The 17,395-nt window shown below is 38.6% G+C and overlaps 2 long non-coding RNA genes across 2 annotated transcripts in view; both read left to right on the top strand.

Moving 5' to 3' along the window:
• Positions 1–11,039, top strand: part of LOC118685606 (uncharacterized) — a 55,878-nt gene extending 44,839 nt beyond the window's left edge. The window contains exons 2-4 of the long non-coding RNA XR_004979998.2: positions 6,653–7,184; positions 9,016–9,105; positions 10,761–11,039. This is a non-coding gene — a long non-coding RNA (uncharacterized LOC118685606). The remainder of the gene's footprint in view (positions 1–6,652; positions 7,185–9,015; positions 9,106–10,760) is intronic.
• A 1,710-nt stretch (positions 11,040–12,749) lies between these two features.
• Positions 12,750–14,011, top strand: LOC118685607 (uncharacterized). The gene is made up of 2 exons (XR_004979999.1): positions 12,750–12,886; positions 13,078–14,011. It is a non-coding gene; the product is annotated as an uncharacterized LOC118685607 (long non-coding RNA).
• The last annotated feature ends 3,384 nt before the right edge of the window (positions 14,012–17,395 follow it).

The raw sequence follows: 17,395 nt of genomic DNA, 5'->3' as shown, positions 1-17,395 counted from the left end.
CATATTTTATAATTGTTAATCTTTTTTAGCCTGCTGTCTGGTTGGACAATCAGCTTTCCTGATTAATATATGTAACTTGTGAATGTTGCAATTCTGTATTGAGGTAGAAGTAGAGATGATTTTTTTTATAGTTTTGTTTGTTTGTTTGTTTACTTAAAATATGGTAGTTTTAAAATTTGGTCACTTGTGCTATTCATGTCCAAGAATCAAAGTTTGGATTTGAATGCTTACTCATACACTCAATTTCCATGTGTATATTACACTGAGGAAGGGTGATACAAAAGGTCAGTCAAATCAAAACCCAAAATGACAGCAAAGGCAGCCAAAAAAATTAGTAAATTTGCTTTGCTATATTGAAGTGCACAGTCATGGACAAGCTCCCACCACCCGCCACTGTCCTTTCAGCTCTACAAGAATTATATTCAGATCAGCATAAAAGTCTGATTGTCATTAATTCACAGGCTGATTACAAAGGTGACTGAGGTTTTGCTCAATGCTTAGAAATGAAAATGTACTTGGTAACACTTTGATTTTTCTGTGATTTTTCTGTGTCTGGAGATGAAAATCTGGCATCACTGAAGATAACAGCAATCATCATGATTTTTGGTATCCTTCTGGGTTTAAGAGTAAGGACTGATTATCAAGGTAGTGCAAAAGTTAAATTTATGAAACCTGCACAACCCTGGTTCTTAGAATCCAAAGTTTTTAACTCAAATACTGATTAATATAGTTTTTAAAAAATATATGCCTAATGCCGGTACCTGGTAAGACTTTGCCAATGGGAGCTTATGGAGTAGGATTTCTTTTGTCTGTGACAGACCAAATCTCCTGGGTCTTTGAATGCATCCCCAAAAGATCTCAGTTCTGGTGCTGTTGATCAGAAGCAAGAATGTTTTCCTGAGATTTGGTAGGAAGAAGAACATATTAAAATTTGTCCTTAGGTGTTTGGAAAAATATCTCCAAGAATTTGGGCATAAAAGGCTTCTCAAAATAGTTATGATTAGCTTCCTACTAAACCAGAAGAAAAGATGTAGCATCTTTTTTACATCCAAATTTTCATCCCTGGTTGTATACTAATAACATTAAATAAGAATGACTTAACCAGCTAATGTCAATCTTTATTTTGTCAAGAACTGATTTAACCCACACAATAATTATATAAACAACTGTCCACACTGGGCCAAATTCTATCCTGACTGAAGGTGCATTTTGGATACAATGGCCCAGAGCTGTTCAGTGTAAATATTCCTGCAGTTCTAAATATTACCTTTTTTTTTTCCTCCTGACTTGGCACTGTATTATCTTTGGTAGGGAATAATGTCAAAAGGATTTAAAATGTATATATATTATTTTAGTGATTATGTTATCAAAACCCCTCTGGGATATCCTTGCCTTTCTCTCCTTAACACACTACTTCCCTGGGTCCCTCTCCCCCTACTCTCTCTGGTGTTGTCTCTGAGAGAGCAAAGTAAAAATTAAATAATAGTTGACATCATTTGGTTGAACTTGTGCTCAGATTATCTCTATTATTCATGTGATCTTTCTTATTATTTTTCTTTTTCATTCACCGTTATATTTTATTTACTTTAATGAGCAGGATGCTGGGCTTCAGCCTGGGACTTGAGAGTGACCTGGCGTGCTTTCAAGCTATTGTTTCGCTGTGGTTGAGATTAACGTCATCAAGATTTTCCTCTCTGTTATTTATTAAATCTTTTTCTTCCTCTCTCCCTCCCTCTCTCATGTGTGAGGAGTACCTTGGTGATGGTTATGAAATAGAAGCTACATAAAAATAGTGAATTCATGTTTGGAGACTTTCATTCCCGCCTTTGTTTATGAAGACAATATTAAGTGTAGCAGACCTCCAGTTTTATTTGTTTCTCTTTTCAAATCTGAGTTGGATTCTAGCAGAGGAAATATGTACATTTAAATTGGACATGTGTAAATTCCCTAAATTCTCATTTTTTGCAGAAATTTCTGGTCAGCAGCAGCTCTGTGCAGAGGTAGCCTTCACTAATAAGCCAGTATATATGTATGGTGTTAGTAAAACAGTGACAGAGGACAAGTAAAGGAGTGAAGGCCTCTGTATCTCAGCTGCAAGGGGCAGAATGGAATTGAATTGCCTTTGCAGATCCCCTCTGCAGAACAAGTGTGTCTTTTGGTCAATTTGTTGAGCTAAATATACACTTGGAGCTGTAGTCAGCTCTAGATCCTTAGATCTAGATGGCTTAGATCCTCCCACCTGCCTTTTGCTGGCTCTAAGCTCTCAGAGGTGCCTATCCAGGAGGAAATGTTACTCAGTTTTAGACAGAATATAGTCTCTTGTGGTTTTTCCCCATAAAGGTATAATTTAGGAAAAGGAAATATTTAAGCCTAGAATTTTGATATTCAAAGGATATTTTTTTGTCTGAAAGCAATGTTTTCAGTGTGTCTGGCAAAGTGGAGCATCTCATTTTTTGGTTGATGGCCATGAAAATGAAGAGAATTTTTATCTGGGAGTTCATTAAATACTTCAGTTTTGCTTGGTCTTGAGATAGACTAGATATTAAGGGAAAAAGGAGGCACATGGGTTGAGTGCAATAGTTGGAACAAGGGCTCTTTCCTCAGAGTCTCTGCCCGTGCATGTCTCTTTTGAAAGGTACTTCTCTGCGTTGCTTTTTTTATTTACTAGACAGGATTTACTGCATCAGCAGTCTTCAACACTGGAATAAAAGGGCAAGCTGAGAATGTAATGAAGTTTGTGGCGCAGTTTCTCTTAAAATGAAGAAGTACTCTTAAGTTTTTTTGGTTTGTTTTGTTTAGGCTGTTTATCACATATAAGACTTTTAGGTGGGTTCCAGCATTCCCAAGTCGTTTAAATCAAGACTCCTTTGTCTGTTTTCAAAGAACTTGGTTCCTAGGGAATCTACTTGAGCCCATTCAGGTGTGTTGAAATACACCCCTTTTTCTGTTGAACTACATTTCTATCTGAAATTTCAGTCATTGTGGAGGAGTATCTTTAATTTTTCTTGTATTTCTTCAGAGTTAGTCTTTATTCTTAACCCTCCTTGACCTGGAAAGGCATTTGTATTGATCCCAACATGTGGTCTCAGACTATGAAATTTAGGAGCTCAGAGCTGACCTTTGAATGTCTGGTGAATCCATCCTCATTCATTTTAGCAGAAATAGGGACCTGGATATCTGTTCTCATTTTTCTTTTGGAATCACCCATTTTTCTCCAGCCACTGCATCTGGGATAGATAATCTTTAAACTCTTCCCTTCTCTGAAAAACTTTCTAGGTTTACCAGTCTTGTGGAATAACATGAATTGCAGATCTTCTAGTTAAATGTGGACTGAGTTGGGGCTGTGTTGAGAAGGCACCAACACCAAAAGAACTTTTAGGCTTTAAGAAAATTCAGTGTAATCATAAGACCTGTGGAAAGCATCTAAGAAGGACTCTTTTGAAGGGTTTTTTTTTAAAGGGATGACTCAATGGAAGATCTCTCAGTTGAGGTTTTCCTTTGTAAAAACTCCTTTGCAATGTGATTCTACAAATGATGTTTTTGCTTGCAGTGTTAGTATAGAATAACAGTCTTTCATTCTTGTGTGTGAAATTACAGATAAGCTGATCCATAATAATTGATCTATACTGCAGCTGGACCAAATTTGCTACTCAGGAAGCAACTCAAGATGCAGCCTGAAAGTTTCTGCCTTCAAAAGATATAGCTAAAGATAAAAGCATGGTAATGATGTTCGTGTTTTGCTAATTATACAGTTCCTTGGGCTTGGCACAATGCAGTTTTCAGGCCTTAAGGGCTTTGCTGTATTCTGACTACATTTGCTAGTGTGTTATGGGCATGTTCAGTAACACCTTGAGCAAACCAGGCCATGCACCAGAGTGGTCAATTTTTGGGCATTAATTAATTAAAGTGGTGCAGGGGAGTGACTGCAGCAGTTGTAGGAGTACTAGTTCATCAAAAAATACCATTCCTGCATTAACTCTGTTCCTGGGTAACAACCTGCCATCCATATGTTTCTGCCTTATCCTTGCAACTCATTTTCTAAATAAAGTTGAAACCTAACTAATATGGTATTGAGTCCCTTGCTGTTTCAGTTTGTCGGACTTTCCAATAAAAGGCCTGTGTATGATGGCTTCATGCTTTTGGTATGTGTCAGAAATAGTTCTATGCATATACATTACAAAATTAGGATTTAATTTTTGTTGTGTAGCCATAAAAAATTAGATTATATAATTATTATGTTTTCCTTTCTTATCTTTTATATTTTTAATATAATTTTTGAGGATGCCACAGGGCACTCCTGCTGTGAATTAGCTGCAATAAACTCTCTTAAACAGATAAACATCAAAGAGCAGTAATGTTTTAAAATGAAGCAACCTGCATTCAAAATCCAATTGCTTTATGTTGTAGATCTTGAATGCTTCAGCTGCTAAAAGTGGATGGGGTTTCTCAAGGGCACAAGGCAGTTGCATTAGTAGGATTGTAATGCAACAGGGATCATTTGAGTGAAGTTGCTAGCAAAATCAATTTGTTTTCACAGGAACAGGCTTCCTTCTATTTTTCTTCTTCCTTATGGAAAATATCAAGATATGAATAAATTCTCTGCTATCAGGAATCCTGCACTCGTATTTAGACTGTTCTTATTGAACGGGTTCATAAAATCTTTCGGACTTCATGGTGAATTCTTGTGGATAATTGATTAACTGCAAACTTCAGTAGAAATATCAGCTAAATAATTCCTTTCTAAATAGTTTAGGGGATTTTCTGTAGTTTGGCATTCATGTTGAACCTAGAGCTGCTACTAGAACTGAAGTACCAAGCCTAGATTCTATTGAAATGCTGTCAATGTGATAAAAGGCCCCAAATTTGCATTTTGGGACGTCTACTTCATATAACTAAGGCACTCTACCTCCTAAGGCTAAGGCTGCTTAGAAAAGCCACCTCCTGACAGTAATGTGAATACAGGATCAGAAAAGCAGGCACCCACATTGCCCAAAAAATACTCTGTGAAAGTTAATAAGACCTCACACAGACTGTAGGATGTTTAGGGTCTTACCATCAAAGTTATGTTTGCCTTGAGCTCCTCAAGATTCTCCAGTTTTCAACCTGACCTTGGTAGCTGTTGTGCTTTGCAGGTGCAAAGGTGAAAATATTTATATTTGGGTACACAGCTGCATTTTGTTGCTCCATGCCTTCAATGCTTCTTTAGCTGTGTTGCCTCTTTCATATAGTTTCTTTCATATAGTTTTCTGATGATCTGGGGTCCTGAAACAATGGTCAATAAATTGGTATTTAGTTTAGTTTTAACTTGAAGTAGATATCAGGATGAGGCAAGACCAGAGCTGAATAAAGCTCCCTATTTCTTTTTTCTTCTTAAAGCAAAATCTGTGTTGAAAGATGCAACCTCCCTGATACAGTAATTACAGGGTGCTATCCTTAGTGATGTTAAATAGCTCCCTTTAGTGTATCTGTTTGATCTTGAGCTGTGAATTCCCATTCTTTCCTGGGTGTAACTGTAAACAAGAGGATTAACATTGCTTCAGTGATGTTTTTCTTAAGTGAATCAAAGTTGAAAGGGTGTCTTGAATATCTGTAGAAAGCTTTGTGTGTTGCAGAGTTCCTGTTCTATATATATGCACAGTGCACCTTTCATGGTAAACTCCAGTAATGCTTTCAAGTTTGAGTTCATTTTAAGCTTTTTATATTTTGGTTGTTTTTGTGGGCTATTGTGAGTGGGATCCTCTGGCTCTGTGGTAGTGACCACAAAGAGGCTGTGAAGTTCCAATCTATTATAGCCATCCTTTCAGATGCATCATTTTTTTCAAGATCTGTCATGGAGAACAGATTCTCACTGTAAAAGGTTTGCCAAATTTTAGGCTTTCCTAAAGTGCAGTGACGGCAAGCAGTTAATACACCAGGGATGTGGGTCCCTAGGAGAGTGGAGTCCTAAACCACTGTCTTCTGTTTGTGCTTGGAATGCAAGCAGAGGAAGGACTATTTCTTGAGGGGAAGGTCTGATGGCATTCCATGGCTTGGTGCCGGTGTGGGTTGTCCATCATATCCATAAGGCTCCTCATGTGTTGTTGCTAACCTAGTGCAGGACACTGAAAAGGAAACAAGAAAATGGGGAGAGAAGAGTGTAAATGTTTTCAGTTCCAGTCACTACCTAACATGGAGAGGCTCTTGTGTCATGTCATCAGCTGTGAGAAAGGAGAGGAAGGAGCAGCATCCCTAGAAACTTGTTCCTCTGCAGGACTCCCCCCACTGCTCATCCACTCTTCAGCAGCCAAAATCTACCATTAGAGCACCTTCTGCACATGCATTTTTTAAATCAGGACTTTAATTAGAAAATACAGTCCTCCCCCCTTCCCCTAGTTATCTAACTAAAAGCCTAATATCATGATTCTTTTTTTTTAAGCTTAACTCAGCCAGATTCTTACTATGCCTGACACCTCTCTGTGACATGATTGATGTATTGAGGGTTTCCCTGTTATCTCCTACCTTCATCTGATATGACACTCAGAGCTTGTCAGTGTCAGAAGCTACATCTGCCTCTTTAGTTGCGGAAGAAGCCCAAACCATGTCTCTTGGAGGGGACTCACTCCTCCATGATTCCTTTCCAGGTTGTCAGTTAAGTCTGTTGTTTTCATTTCAGCATGCTTGGTTGCTCTGATCAGAAGGAGGCACTCTGCTCTGCTTGGAAGCAGTACTTTCAGGAGGACACCAGGAGTTATGTGGGCCCTGTTTTCCTTCCTGTGGAGGAAGAAGCATTCATGTTCACATGCTATTCGTTGTTTCAAGATTATTTAAGAAGCCACTGCTGTTGAACTAGCGGGGGATCTTTCCTTCAGTGACCTTTGCCAGAGCAGCTGATTGGTGTGCCCCAGCTGCATGCCATCATTTTCTTGGGAAAGTTTTAAGACTGTCAGAAAAATGAGCATCTTCTTTCCTAGCCCTTACTGACGTATATGGGCTTTGCTGGCCTTTCCAATTCCAGTGTAGGAGGGGTTGTTTGTTTTCCTTTTAAATGTTATCCTGCCATCCTCCTTTTTTAACAATGCTGTATATACATGAAGACTTGCTGTGTATTCAGTGTGGCACATGGATGGAGTGGATGCTTTGAACTGCTTTTGCAACAATGGATTCTGCTTGACTGATAATGAAACCATGGGATAGACCTCAGGGAGGTGAGTCATATGTTAATTTGTTCTTGACGTTTCCTTGGTATGTTAAAAGCTGTGATCTTTCAGAAAAATCTCTTATTTTATTATTTTTTTTAAAGCTACTTCCTGGGGCCATGGCAGATGCTGTTTTGGAATGGCACCCAATGAGTTGTTTAATGTAGTTGGCATTCTGCTATTGTGCGAATATTTTTGGTACTTCTTTTACCACAAAGATATTTTATTAAGAGTGGCACATTGTTATACACATGTGGTGCTATGAAGCTCCAGAATATGCATGGGACATAATGTTGAGCTGCAGAAACACAATAGCAATGAGTCACTGAAATCCCTTGTTGGTCACAAGAGTTTGAACAACTGCAGTGATAATCTTTTGAGACAATGTACAACTCCAGTGGTATTTGCTATCTGCTCTGTGGTCTCCCTCAGTTAGCTGCTTGATTGGCTTGGCTTTGTGGGTATCCTAATCATGTTGGCACAGTCACTTTGATTAACAGAGACATGCAACTTGGAAATCTCTAGGCTTGCACCGACCTCAATAAAGTTGTGTGCTTTTTCTCTTTCCAAATTCCAGCAGCTTCCTGAGGGCACAAGAAATGTTTTGCACAGCTTTCCATGATGGTTGGTGAATACTGAAATGTGGGGTTCAGAGGAGTCCATCTGCTTCTCTGTAAATTGTAGGCTCAGAAAAAGAAAGAGTAAATAAATAAAAAAAATAAAAAAAAAAAGAAGGGGTGAATGCAGGATCCTTAAATCTGTGTTATTTTTTCATGGCCTTTTCCATAGGTCCCAGATCACTTTAAGCATTAGCTTTAGCCCTTTCTTTGGTAATACAAGAGAGTAGTCTCATCAACATTACTTCATTTGTGCCTAATCTGGCCAATCTTCTCCTGTTACATCTACAGTATATTTCTAGGTGTCATGTTGAATGCTCTCTTGATCTTATTTAATTTCTATGCAGCTCTGTCTTTTGAAAGAGTAGGCTTGTTTTTACAGCCAGATAAACAGAATTGCAGGTCCTTTGACAAAATGAGGGAAAGCTTAATTCCTATTATGCCTCAGACCAGAAGAAATAGAAGTTTAATATCTCATATTACACTTAAGGAAACTGCGAGGATATGAAATCCATGTGGTGGTTTTACTAGGCATTATTCCTCTGCAAGTTGGTTCTTGACCATATTCCCCAGTCTTCTACTTGTGTTTTTTAAGGAGATGAAATATTTTCAATGGCCATTATCTACTGCTATGTGGTCCTTAAATTGCCATCTCCATCACTGAAATTAAGGATGTCTTCTATAAGACAGCTCAGTCAAGCCGGAAGGATAAGAATTTAACTTAGATACTGTGGAAAGCTGAGTGTCCAGTGCTGAAATTTGAAATAAAATGTGATTTTGGAGGGAGACATTCCCATCTATCCACAGACAGGTGTTTTTAAAGTATGCTTTCGATGAGGTAGGTATCCCAGCTGTTGAAAGTATTTTTTGTAGCGAGAGTTTGTAGATCCTTGCAGTTTTCATTAAGGTAGTTTCCAGAACCTGTTTGAGAGGTCTCTTTGTTTCCAAAAACCTTAAGTTTGTTTCTTGGAGCCCCCTCTCCTCCTTAGTCAGCTCTGCCTTGTCTCACAGGGGTTACCAGGTCACATGCGCATTTCAGGGGAGTCATCATTCAAACTTAAAACCTTCCCATCCCCTCTCTGTGATGTTGTTGTTAGGGGTCAAACCTCATGCTTCCATTTCTCATTGAATAAATTGTAACTTAAAATATACCACAACACCTGCTTCCTTGACCCACTTTGCCTTAAGCCCTTTTTTATAAGATTCCTTTATTTTTTTCATAGTGGTAAAGACATGAGGGATCCTGAGGTCACTGTGCCATGTGGGACATCAACTGAATGTGCCAAAGATTGTGAACATGAGTCTTCTCACAAGTGAGTTGTTTCCTGGTGTTGAAATTTTTGCCATTTACAGTTATTCTTCCATTCCTTAAATATTTTTTAGATCTTTAAAAAAATTATTCTTTAGTTGGAATTTATAGTAATTACCTGTTCTTATCCAAAATAATTGTGTTTATTAGTGATTACTTTGAATCATTCTAGGAACAGGATCTGCATTTTCAATCTTTCAGGAAAAGGAAAGGAATCACATTTTTTAGCTTGTTTTGCCTCATTATGAAAAAGTCCATTTCATTCTGTCTTTTTCTGTCTCCTCCTCCTTTTGTCTCTTCATTCACAAGAAAATTTGGACTTACAGAGAAAAGTAATTTCAAAATAATTTTGGTTTTTATTGTTATAGAAGCTGCTGTCTTGTCATGCATATTAATTTGACACTGTTGATCCTATACAAACACATTTCTGCTACTGACTTCTTAGGAATGCAAGTATTTTAAGTATATCAGTGTAAACAGGGTTTGTTAGACTGATACTGTAGTGCACATACACATCACTTGACTAAATCACCACTTATTGCATATGACACCTGCTTTTGTGTTCTAAGTTATTTGAGCTGGGGAAAGTTAAGCACACAGTAGCTATGAAAATAGTCTTGTTTTCAGCTACAAGCTATTTTTTTGCCTTTCTTTGAGTACTCTGACTGTAGAATGAGACATTTTTTCACTTTGAAGGGAACTGGTGTAACACTACAGAAGAATTTAAGACACTTGGATAACACGCTAAGAAAAGATACATAAGCATCTATATGAGAATATGATTGTTTCTTTAAGGAAAGATCAAAAAAGGGGGAGAGGTGGACCTCTCCTTTGTTTCATTTCTGCATGTTATCAAAATGAACATGCAGCAAGGATACTGTCTTCTGCTCTGGGCAGGAGCCTGTCTGCTATAAGGAACAGAAAAAACCCAGGGGCATCTACACAAATTCAGAGGATTTTGTACCTTGCATTTGTGAACTGAAGCTGGAATTGCCCCTTATTTTAACAAAGGATATTTTCCTGTTACTTTGGCTGGGAATTGAGCGTGCAATTTTATCTCACTGTCACGCTACTGCAGATGCTGGATGGGAAAAAGAGGCCTTCAAATGGAGTTGAAAATACTGCAACCAAAACTGGACAACTTGGGCTGCTGAAAACCTTTTGCATGAAGCCCTGGCTCCCTTAAAGTAGCTGGAAGTGCTCCCATTGAGTTCAGTACAGCCAGGATTTTGCCTTTATATATTTATTCTGATTTATGAAAAGCTCAGTCATCGTGGTATCTAAGCACTGAGATACGGTATTTAGTTACAAACAATCATTTTAAGAGTGATGCCAAAATCTACACATGCATTAGACTTGGAGATTAAAGAACATGGAGCTTTGGTTGCATGTGCTTCTCCAGTTGTAATTATTCTTCATTCTAAACACTGCAGACCTCCATGCTGTTGGGCACAGAGGGGCTCCAGACTGAGACAAATCAGAAAGATTATGTGATATAGCAAATAGCTATAAATTAATGGATCTTGCTGAGGTGCCAGTAACTACCTTGGTTTCCCTGTCAGCCCCAGAGGAATGAATAATTCCTCAGATTTTAGCCAGCCATTGCAGGAAATGATTTTAATCTTCTGCATTTTTTAATGGAAACTGTTTACCTTGCAGTAACTTGTACAACTCTCCACTCTGATGCTGGATTACAATAACTTGCAGTAGAAGAAAGCTGGTGGAGTTCAAGCGAAATCTATCCCAAGGAAAGAGTATCCAGAGCAGCTGGTTTCATTTATATATTTTATTTCTGAAGCTCATGAGCATTCCAGTGAGAGATGGTATAATTGATTTAAATCAAATTATGAAACACTATACTTTTTATTCTAAAATCCACTTTTCTGGCATTCAATTCTGTAATGTATCACTCACAGGTAATGCTGGTTGAAGTTGAAGAGGCTGAAAAATTCTCCTCTGCATCATGCAGTCCATTGTTACATGTACTTGCTGCGGAGTTGAAGTCAAAGTTTCTGTTTGTAACAGAATCATTGTATGATTAAGGAATTGAGGCTTTATTGCTTTGGGTAGATGCAACACCGTATTGCTTGAATTTCTTAGTAATAGAAGTTTTCCTTGGTTTTTGGAGGAACATCTTAGTTCAGCTGATACAAGTGTATACAGAACAAATACATGGCAAGCAGAACAGAGCTGTTTTTGGAAAGGGATAACGTTGGACATTCATTGCAGCACAGGTTATACTACATTTTAAGAGGTTCAAAATATTCAGTGTTCAATTGTTCACTCAACTTTCTAAGTGTTTGCTGAGGCTGAAGACCTTATTAGTGTGTTAAAATCTTGCCAGTGTTTGTTTTCCCTAATAACTTCTGAACTGGCTTATTTAAACCAGATTTTATGGAGGTTATGAAATTCCTATAAATTTTCTGAAAAATTTTTGGCTGAGCAGAAAGAAGAGGGAACAACTGGTGCTACCAGTAATGGAAAGGCTGCAGCTGGAGCTGAATTGCTCTCTGCTTAAGTTTGGCCACCCAGCTTGGCTGGCTGGGAGAAACACTGAGGTATGGTGCACGTGTGCAGCTCTGATCTAGGGCCAGCAGATACCTGCCCGTGCAGGAGGCATCAGCTGTGAGCAGGTAGATGTGTCCGCAGAGGAAATGTGTCCTCCATAAGCAGTGCAACAAAGGAACAAAGGTGCTGGAGAACATCCAGAGGAGGGCAACTAAGCTGTGAAAAGGTCTGGAGCACAGTTCTGATGAGGAGCAGCTGAGGGAGCTGAGGGTGTTTAGCCTAGAAGAAAGACGGCTCAGGGGAGACCTTATCACTCTCTAAAACTCCCTGAAAGGAGGTTGTAGTCAGGTGTCAGTCTTTTCTCCAAGATAGTTAGTGGTAGGATGAGAGGAAATGGCCTCAAGTTGTGCCAGGGGAAGTTGAGATTGAACATTAGGAAAAAAAATTCTCATGGAAAGAGTTATAAAGCACTGTAGCAGACTTCCCAGGGAAGTGGTGGCCATCCCTGGAAATATTAAGAAAATGACTGGATATGGCACTTGATGACACGGTTTGATGGTGAACGTGGTGGTGGTGCTGGGTTAATGGTTGGACTCAATGATTTAAGAGGTCTTTTCCCACTTTAAAGTTTCCATGATTCTGTGTCAACATGGCACAAATGACAATGTGATGATACACTTTAGACATCTCTGTAACTTCACTATTTCCACTGTCTGGTTTGAAGCAGCTGCTGGAGGATGACTGGGGACATTTGCCCTGACCTCACTGGCACTACGCTGCTGCACACAAGCACATTAGAGCTGCCTGTGACTCAGAGCCTGGGTTAAGGTACAGGACAGTAGATTGGGAGGTGATATGGCAGCCTGAGAAACAATTGTACCTGGAGGCAAATTGCTTCACTAGGAGGTGAGTGTTACTAGCTTTAAGGAGCCAGTATTACAAAACACCATGACAACAGATTTGTATTTATTTACTGGCACCCACCCAAATTGAATGTGTATCTCTGAGCAGTGTCAAGTTTCAAAAGTGCTGGCACTTTTCCATAGAATCCAAGTGCTGGCTGGTGCATGTGGACATGGTCATGGTTCTGTGTTTTACACTTCTCTCTCTTGCTCTTTGCAGGGCCTGTGGGTTTGGAGCATTCATTTGCTGGGATAGGCCAGTGTGGAAGCAGGAGATTCCAGCTTTGAAAAGCACTTTTCTAGAAGCTGTTAAAGGCAAATGCTTTGTGCACGGCACTTACCAAAAGCTTGATGTGGGATGACGGCCTTTTCAAGGTTTCTCCTCTTTTTTTATTTTCCCCTCCAGTAGGAACTTTTATGCCTGGGTATGTCCACTGTGAGCCAAACTTATGTTATGTTTCTCAGGTGCTCAGTTTAAGTGTGTTTGGGAACCACACAGGTAATTTTTGCTCAGTCCTCTAAGAGGAGTCCCTATCAGTGATGATGTATCTGTGCTTCCTTCACAGCCCCTGTTGATGATGTTGGAGAAAGCATTTGTCCTGGACAAGATGGTTCTCAGCTCCTGTAACTCAAATCTGTGCTTATTCTGGGGGACCTTTCAAATAAGTTTCTCGGTGGTCAACAATTGTATTAGCTATTCCTCTTGGCTTTGAAATAGACTGAGAGACCTGCTTTAAAAAAGGTCTACAGACATAAATGATCCATTCTTATCAGTGTTTATACCATCACTAAGTGGATTTGAACCTATTCCCAGTTCAACATCTGATTGCCAATACTCTGAGCAGTCTTTCAAGGTCACTGAAGTGGCATCATAAATGAAGTATAAAATGTATCATACCAGTGGATTACAACAAGCCCACAGCACAGCTCAGTTGGTTGATGGGCCATCTCTGTTTATGTTAGCTGTTAAAAACTCATGCACGCAGCCATACTAAGTACTGATGCCATCAAATGTGGTCAACACAGACAGTTCAGCCTGCAAAAGTGAGCCAGAAAAGGCATTAAAATGCTTAGTCTATTACATACTTCCTTATTTTTGTCATTTTGACATTTATGCGTTGTATCATTGAGGCTTTTGAGAAAGAAGACACAATTCCTGAAGCAAACTGAATGGAGATGTTCAGTTTATAATGCCACAGCCGTCTGGTTTGCATTTAATTCCAACTGACCACCTGCATGCTGTTAACCTCTGGAAGGTTACTGTGATCACAGTTGTTGTTGTTTATTTAAAAGTTCTGTAGCTCAAGGAAAATGTTAGTAATCAGTTACTTAACCTACACTGTTTACTGATCTCATTGAACTTGCAGATGCAGCTTTGCTGGCCAGTGAAAACTGGGAGTTGTCTGGTGCCAGTAATAGCTTGCACTTATTTTTCAGGCAGGAGTAGGTTGAGCAATTAAAATAATTTTATTTTTTTAATAAATATGCTCTTTATCTGTTGGCTATTTGTCTAATATGTCAAAATCCAAAATATAACTTAGAGTATGTGGAAGGTAGCTCTAAATGAGCCAAACTTTCACAGAGGCGTGCTTGAGTTGTGAATGCTGCTGGCTACACAGGCAAACCCCCAGAGCTGCATGTGAAAACATACAGGAATTGCAGAGGTAATTCAAGTGTATAAGACAGATGCATTCATATTAATGTTCTTTGGCCAGGAATACTTAAATTGCTGTAATGAAGCATTTTACTAAATGACAAAATTCAAAAATTAGGAATTACTTCTTCAAAAGTACCAGCATTTTTCTTTTTAAAACATGCCTGTTGCCAACACCCACCTAAGCCGATGAACAGAGACCCTGCTGCCCCTTCAAAACTTGCCTTTCCCCTAACAAGAGCAAAATGCCAGGACTTGGTGACTTTTAAACTGAGACTTCAGCTCTATCCATATTCCTCCAAGAGCTTAGCACAAGATCATAGAGTGCGTGGTCTCCAAATAGTTTTTGGTTTTTATTGCAAGCACCACCTAACATTTCAGTTTGAGGATGCTCTGTTAGTATGGGCCACTGGAAAAGCTTTTTCAGGTAGGACTGATTGAGTATGTAGGGGGTAAGGGGAGAGAGTTATTTCTGCATTCAAAATCTTGAATATTAATAACAAATCAAAGGCCCAATGTGGTTTGGTCTAAGATAGTAAACATGTATTCTGGCTCCAAATCAATTTCTCTGATGAACCTTGCTTTATCTGTCACCCTGGTTGTCCCTGACCACAGTGTGCTGGGATAACTACTTGAACTGCAGACTCTGGGGATATGTGATAGTCAACCAAATAATACTGCAATAGCAGCTCTAATTTCTAAAAGAAAGGGCATTTGGTTTCCAGCTGAAATTTAGGAAGACTCAATGTCAATACCTTTTTCAAAGAGACTATGTAGTTGAAAACCTAATTTTCCACCAAAAAACCGTGGAGTAAAACTTTCTGCCAACCAACCTCTCCTAACCTCTCTGTTGCTTTATTGGGTTTTTGTTTGCTTGTGTGAGTGTCTGTGGGGACACTCGGGCATGTGGATTCAAATGAGCTGTTCAAATAGATTAAACAACTTTAAACCCCTCTGTGGTCTTTGGAAGTGAATTAGATTAAAGTGAATTAGAGCTATTTTAATTCTGAATGAGTGAGTCCACATGGGCTTAATATAGTTGTATATAGAAACCCACATTAAAATCACATCCTTAGTTAACTCAGATTGTTTCCCGTGTAGACAAACCCATCCTGTGTCTGTTTAGCAGAGCACACAGAGCTTGCTTCATCCGTAACTTGCACTATCGACAGGCAGAGGAGCTAAATCAAAAATGATTTTCGTTCAAAAATGGTTCCACAAACAATAGGTTGGTAATGCATCTAGCCTGGGATGTGTCCAGAGAAAGAAGCTGGGCCTGAATAGCTTTTAGCTCTCATCATTGAAATCAACAATGCTTGCCAGAAGAAAGCCTTCAGCATTAATTCCATAAGCGATAAATTATTACAGGGCTCTGATTCCTTGGAATGAAATGCAATAGATAGATGGCAGAGAAGTATTATTAATGGATGGTTTACTACGTTCCTAACTGCACTGACTTCATGAAAATACATTATATTACTATCTGGAATAGCAATACTAGGGATTTATTAAAATGACTGAGTACACATTGTTTGCTAGGATACCGTGCTATATTGGAAACATAAAGTATTCTGCATCAAAGCATGTAATCTACATCTTTCCTTTTCATCCTTAATTTGATTATGAACTATTACCATGCTTTGCCATAAAATAGGAAAGTTGTACATTTTGATGGTTTCTCAAATGCTGATTTTACTTTCTGCACAAATACTTTGTATCTTTTCAGCATAATTATTTAGCAGCCATTTCGGGTTAATTATTGTCATTAACAATATGAGTCCTATGAGGAAATATCAATTAAAATATGCACAGCTGAACTTTCAAATGAGTAAATAATTTAGTTTTTGAAAATGACTGGAAACAGCAGGGTAACAGTCAAAAGGGGAACAATTATTTTAATGCTTATTTGACAAATGAGTAATTTTTACAGCAAATTAGTTTCTTATTGTAGCACCCCTACTGGTAACAAGAGAGAAACTGTTAACGTGAGTTTTAAAAATAAAACCTGCTAAGATATGCATGCGAAGTTAAGGAAATAATTTGTATGAAGAAAAGGTGATTATGATACACATTGTTAGCTGAAGAATGTTGCCATGGGAATCTAATTAGGGATATAAATCACACAAAATTATGTTTATATATAGGGCTGGATACATTAAAATCATATGCACAGTTATTCATCAATTTCATTCTTTGTCAAAGTATTGAAGATAGACCCTCATTGCTCTTCATTCTTGACCACAAAATAGAGCAATTGAAAGTTAACAAATGAAGCATGGAATTCCAGGTGTGAATATATGATGTTCACTCATTTGCATAACAAAAAGGAATGTAGAAAAACTTTGCAAGGTGATTGAGTTTTATCCCTGTTTTGGGGAAAGTTTTAGCATACACATTGACTTTTTAGCAATGCCATCCTGGTTGTTTATGTAGTTATTTGAGAGGGGCAGGGTGAAAATAAGAGGAAGTGTATAGAAACCAGAGCTATTGAAAATATTTGCTTTTATTTTTTTCCAAAGCACTGAGAAAGTGTTGTTTCAAGGCCTTCTATATGGGTTGAAATGGAAAGGGAATTTCAGCAAAGATGTGGTTTGTCTTTTCTTATTTGCATGCTCTGTTTCATTTCTGATTTTCATATTCAGCCTGATTACTGCCTGTAGTCAGTCTCAGTGCTGCTGACGGTTTCCCACAGCTATGATTTGGCATAAGTGGGTAGTTTATAGTGAAACACTGATTACTAAAGACAATTCAGAATTTCTTTTAGGTTTCAGTGACTTTTTTTTAGTCCCTGTATCAAGTGTGTCAAACTGCACTACTGAGTTGCACTGAGTGCTACTGAGACTTGTGCCCAGAGGAGTTTCAGTGAAGGTGACCAAACCTTTTAATGATACTGAGGCTTCCTGGACCAGGGAGTGCAAATTGGGTGGCTCTGGCATGGTAAGGAATTGAAAAGAAATTTAGAAAAAAATGTGATGACAATGAAAAACTGAACTTGCATTTCTTGGTAGGAGTGGGCAGTTGTTTCTACTCTCACCAAATGGTCAAATTCAGTTTTAAACTTAGTTACTATCAAACATTTTGCACTCTGTTCTAGTCCAGAGGTATATTTTGGGACTTGATTCTAACTTGCTAGGAAGTAATCTTCCTTTTCCACATGACCTCTGTGCAATAAAGGGAATTGCAGTACCCCCAGTGTGGTCACACACTTTCTGTTGACATCCACAACTAAG

The sequence above is a fragment of the Molothrus ater genome, chromosome 3 (assembly GCF_012460135.2).
Source record: "Molothrus ater isolate BHLD 08-10-18 breed brown headed cowbird chromosome 3, BPBGC_Mater_1.1, whole genome shotgun sequence".
NCBI classification, from domain to species: domain Eukaryota; kingdom Metazoa; phylum Chordata; class Aves; order Passeriformes; family Icteridae; genus Molothrus; species Molothrus ater.
This window is presented reverse-complemented; position numbering and strand designations above follow the sequence as displayed.